General features: G+C 45.6%; 1 long non-coding RNA gene across 5 annotated transcripts; it reads right to left on the minus strand.

Annotated features, from left to right (window-relative positions):
• Window positions 1–1330: 1330 nt before the first annotated feature.
• LOC125969478 (uncharacterized) lies at window positions 1331–4745 on the minus strand. 5 transcript variants are annotated; one of them, XR_011086891.1, is made up of 8 exons: window positions 4219–4744; window positions 3401–3779; window positions 3211–3264; window positions 3024–3129; window positions 2612–2933; window positions 2408–2539; window positions 1678–2078; window positions 1331–1490 (listed from the first exon to the last, which is right to left on the minus strand). It is a non-coding gene; the product is annotated as an uncharacterized lncRNA (long non-coding RNA). The 5 variants fall into 5 exon arrangements; XR_011086890.1 differs by having other exon boundaries at window positions 1678–1954; window positions 2021–2078; window positions 2408–2933; XR_011086889.1 differs by having other exon boundaries at window positions 1678–1885; window positions 2021–2078; window positions 2408–2933; window positions 4219–4429.
• Between the last annotated feature and the right edge of the window lie 951 nt (window positions 4746–5696).

Here is a 5696-nt window from a genome sequence, read left to right on the forward strand (position 1 = left end):
GCTGCTTCCGTTTCGGAGATATTAGACATTTAATTTCTAGCGATGACGTCACCGTGAACTTGGCCCCCCCTTTTTCTCCAAATGGACCCAAATTGGTACCTTTCGTTTGTGCTTCGTTTGTGCTGGTTTGTGCAGCAAAAACTTTCGTTTGTGCTGCTTCCGTTTCGGAGATATTAGGCATTTAATTTCTAGCGATGACGTCACCGTGAACTTGGCCCCCCCTTTTTCTCCAAATGGACCCAAATTGGTACCGTTCGTTTGTGCTTCGTTTGTGCTGGTTTGTTCAGCAAAAGGTTTCGCTTGTGCTGCTTCCGTTTCGGAGATATTAGACATTTAATTTCTAGCGATGACGTCACTGTGAACTTGGCCCCCCCTTTTTCTCCAAATGGACCCAAATTGGTACCTTCGTTTGTGCTTCGTTTGTGCTGGTTTGTGCAGCAAAAACTTTCGTTTGTGCTGCCTCCGTTTCGTAGATATTACACATTTATTTAATAGCGATGACATCACGTAGCTCCGCCCCCGTATTTACTTCCAAATGGACCCAAAATAAAATAGTGCCGTTCGTTTGGGCTTCGTCTGTGCTGGTTTGTGCTGCAAAAAGTTTCGTTTGTGCTGCTTCCGTTTCGGATATATTAGGCATTTAATTTCTAGCGATGACGTAACCTCCAAATGAACCCAAAATGGTACCAATTGATTGTGCCGCAAAACAAATTTGTTTGCATGATTATAATCAGGCGGCTCGGTGGCGCACTGGGTGGCGGCTCGGTGGCGCACTGGGTGGCGGCTCGGTGGCGCACTGGGTAGCACGTCCGCCTCACAGTTAGGAGGGTGCGGGTTCGATTCCACCTCCGGCCCTCCCTGTGTGGAGTTTGCATGTTCTCCCCGGGCCCGCGTGGGTTTTCTCCGGGCACTCCGGTTTCCTCCCACATTCCAAAAACATGCTTGGTAGGCCGATTGAAGACTCCAAATTGTCCCTAGGTGTGTGTGTGAGTGCGATTGGTTGTCTGTCTCTGTGTGCCCTGCGATTGGCTGGCAACCAGTTCAGGGTGTCCCCCGCCTACTGCCCGATGACGGCTGGGATAGGCTCCAGCACGCCCGCGACCCCCGTGGGGACTAAGCGGTTCAGAAAATGGATGGATGGATGGATGATTATAATCATACATCTTCATTAACCCCGTGTCATGTATTTTATTCTAACAAATTTTCACTTGACATCATAACTCTTCAATTCTTACACATGTATTATCCAACTAATTACCATGCAAAGTGACCTCTGCAGGCCGGTAAGACATATCGCAACAGGGTTTCATTAAGAACAGTGATGACACACTGGTAGCTCAAAATGGTTTCTATCTGGACAGTTGCGTGTCCAGGTAGCCAAGGAACTTTGTGAGGGCAGGATGGAACCACATGTATGGCGAGCATCACAGGCAAATAAACTGATGACCTTCGGAGTCCCTGAGCCAAGCCACCTGCCAAATTTGGCCACCCTGCGCAAGGCAAAGCAAGAGAAAAATTATTTGCCATTAGGTGACAAAAATCCAATTTTATCATTGCAGATGTTGAAATACAGTGCACCTCACAGTGACAGCATCAGACATTGGACTTGACAAGTTTTTCTGTCACTATTGGAGTCAAACACAAATGCATATGTACAAGAGCTTAAAGAAATCTCACCCAATATTATGTGTTGATGCAACGGGCTCAATAGCTAAAAAACTGATGAGGCCGAATGGCATGTCTGGCCATATCTTCCTGTATCAGGGTGTTATGACAGGGCATACCAGCTCCAGTGTCCCAGTCGTGCAGATGTTGTCAGAGAAGCATGATATTAATGCTATCACACAGTGGCTGAAGGAATGGATCCATGCAGGTGCATCCGTTCCTAAAGAAGCAGTAAGTGACTTTTCGCTGGCGATTCTTGGAGCTCTAGTCAAAGCTTTTACCCCTCATCCTGATTTGAAGAGCTACATCAATGAGTGCTTTAATATTTCACATGGGAATCAGCCTGGACATCTACCTCAATGTTTTGTCAGGGTAGATGTAGCACACTGTATTAAGATGATCTGCCGATGGGACTGCCTGAAAAACAAAAGACCTCGTGTTAAGGATTTCTTTGTCAGGTCAATTGCACAGCTTCTTAAGTCACAATGTTTGCAACATGCAAAAGAACTTCTCCGTGCTATCACCATTGTGGCACTGAGTGAGGCAGAGGGTAATGACAGTTCTGGAGCCCCTATTCCATCAGAAAAGTGCAAGAAATACTTGAGAGCGCAAATCGCGGAGGAATTTGTCCCCATTTCAGATGAGAAAGATGAGGGACAAGAACCAGGTGATGCATTAAACCAACACATCCAGACTAATGTCCGACAGTGGGTGACAGAAATATGTGAGAAGAGCAGGTCACTTGCCATGGCTGATGGGGATAGAGACAACATCCACTTCCTCCCTGAGATTATTCCCCAAATAACAGGACTTGGAAGTTACTTGCCACTCTGGACAGCAATAAAGGTCCCTCTCTTCAAAAGCACCAGCATCACTGCAAGTTCCGCAGCTGTTGAAGCAGAGTTCAAAAACATAAAAAAAAGCCTTTTCAAGCATGAAAGCCTACCCATGCGTGTGGACCGGTTTGTTGCTCGTCATCTTTCCTTCATTGAAGGAAACATGCGGATTTGCTTTGCAAAACAAAAAAGTGAAAAGGATGAGTGTGATGCCACGACTGTCAAAGAGCCTGACAACGTCTGCAGTACTTCTCAAACTGAAGTAGTAAACAAAAGGGAAAAAAAATCTCATCCTGAAGAAGCGGAGCCAGATGCATCTACTGACAGTGCAGTTGAAAACTGGAGAGGTTTAGCGGTCCCACCGAAGAAAAGAAAGATCACGTCATATCTTTCTCCTTGTCCTGAATGGCTGCATATTGATACACGAGTGGGCTGGAAAAAAGTCAAGGTACCATTGTTGAAAAACGGGAATCATCAACAGCCTGTTAAACTTCGCACATCAAAAGTGTTTGTGCTCAATACCTGTGCATTTGATTCTGTCTTGCAATGCTTATGCTGTTCTTTCTGTGAAAGTTTTTCATTTGAAAAGACTGTTCTGAACTATGAACATGGGAACCAATTCCTCCACCTGGTGAAACCATCACAACACAGGGTGTGAACCAACAGGTATACTCACAGAGGGCAGAACTGCTGGGGCAAATATTCAAACCTGTCCTCCTGACCTCTGGTGCTCTCCAAATTGATGCACAATGCCACATCTCCACTGTAATTGAGAGCGCAATGAGGAATATCCCAAGTGTTCATTTGATAAAACAATGCTCCTCACAGTACTGCAGTTTAAGCCAACAAGTAACGAGGCAAGTTTCATTTGTTTGTGTAAACATTGCTGTCCTGCAGACCTGTGGCATGGCTTCTCTTCAGACTGCTGCTGAAGAGGGACTCAGTCTTCCTGACTCTCTCTGCCTCAGGCCAATAGAAAACCCTTCCCAGTGTCCGTCTTCATTCGAAACACAGAACGACAGTACAGGCAAGGCTCTGTGTTCAGGTAATGTCACTCACAGCTACAATCTGGGAGAGTTTGTGTGGATTGGCACTGACCTTAGTAGCAGTTGCAAGGAAGTTGCCTTGCTTGAATTTCCCTCCAGTCTGGAGCTAAAAGAGAAGACATTTACTTTAAGAGCTGTCATTGGCTTTGAACCAGGACTGACCCAGGATTCTCTTGGCCATTATGTGGCATACTGCAGGAGGACTGCATATGCCTGGGAGATCTATAATGACCTGGGAAGTGGAGTGAAAGCAGCATCAGTAAACACTAAAATCTTCCCGCATGCTGTGTTCTACACATTGCAGTGATACATTGTTTGAATTGTTGTAAAAAATGTTGATGATGTTCCCTTTGACAAAGAAAGTTATTTTTTCACGTTTTCAAGTTTCTTTTTCTGGCTGTCATCAACTTCACATACATGTATTAATTGTTGCATTAATCAATGTTTTGGAACAAACATAGACTCACCAGGTATTTAGGTTGCAGTGAACCTTTTACACGTCAGATTTAATTGAAAATAATGATCATATAGGCGTAATGATAACAAGGGAATTAATCGATAAGCACAATAAAAAAATAAGAACAGAAATATCCTCGTACCAAAAGCCGTTTCCCGCAGTGAAAGTTTTCTGCAAGATAAAAAGAAGAAAAAAAACCTCAGAACATATTTACCTTGTATTCGTCCTACATCAGGAGCATTCCAGTCCAGGAGCTTGAAATTCGCGACGAAATACGGTTACGTCATCGCTAGAAATTAAATGCCTAATATATCCGAAACGGAAGCAGCACAAACGAAACTTTTTGCAGCACAAACCAGCACAAACGAAGCCCAAATGAACGGCACTATTTTATTTTGGGTCCATTTGGAAGTAAATACGGGGGCGGAGCTACGTGATGTCATCGCTATTAAATAAATGTGTAATATCTCCGAAACGGAAGCAGCACAAACGAAACTTTTTGCTGCACAAACCAGCACAAACGAAGCACAAACGAACGGTACCAATTTGGGTCCATTTGGAGAAAAAGGGGGGGCCAAGTTCACGGTGACGTCATCGCTAGAAATTAAATGCCTAATATCTCCGAAACGGAAGCAGCACAAACGAAAGTTTTTGCTGCACAAACCAGCACAAACGAAGCACAAACGAACGGTACCATTTTGGGTCCATTTGGAGAAAAAGGGGGGGCTCGATGACGTCATCGCTGAAAAATAAATGTGTAATATCTCCGAAACGAAAGCAGCACAAACGAAAATTTTTGTTGCACAAACCAGCACAAACGAAGCACAAACGGACGGTACCATTTTGGGTCCATTTGGGGGGAAAAGGGGGGCTGGGTGAACTCTGGATGACCTATAAAATAATCGTTCATAACTAAAAAACCATAGCAGCACAAACGATGATTTTTGCTGCACAAACCGGCACAAACGAAGCACAAACGAATCGGACGATTTTCCTTAAATTTTGCGAGGTTGGGGGGGCCAACTTCACGCAGGTGTTCGGCAGAGCTGGTATGTTATTCCCCCCCCCCCCCCCCCCACACACACACACACTCCCCACCCCCCGTGAATGGCCGAACACACCTGAATGTCGTGTAAATTCGCGATAACGCATATCTGAACTGGTCTTGCAACAGCAGAAGTCACACTGATTTGCTGGTATGTCATCCCCCCCACACACACACTAAAGAGGGGTTCAGTGAATGCGCATATGAAACTGATGGGGTTCGGTACCTCCAAAAAGGTTAAGAACCACTACTCTACACCAACGATTGCTCCTCAGGCGACTCCTCTGTGAAGCTCCTGAAGTATGCGGACGACACCACTCTCATCTGACTGATCCGGGACGGTGACGAGACTGCATACAGACAGGAGGAGGAGCGGCTGGTCCACTGGTACAGCCAAAACCACCTGGAGCTGAACCCCGCTAAAGACCGTGGAGATGACAGTGGACTTTAGGAGAGACCCTTCACTACTTCCACCCCTCACTATCCTCAGTAATGCTATTCCCTCCACAGACACCTTCAAGTTCCCGGGATCCACAATCTCTCGGGACCTGAAATGTACGGGCCACATAGACTCTGTCCGAAAGAAGGCCCAGCAGACGCTGTACTTTCTGAGAAGGCTCAGGAAGTTCAACCTCCCACAGTAGCTG

This window comes from Syngnathus scovelli, chromosome 5 (genome assembly GCF_024217435.2).
Source record: "Syngnathus scovelli strain Florida chromosome 5, RoL_Ssco_1.2, whole genome shotgun sequence".
NCBI classification, from domain to species: Eukaryota; Metazoa; Chordata; class Actinopteri; order Syngnathiformes; family Syngnathidae; genus Syngnathus; species Syngnathus scovelli.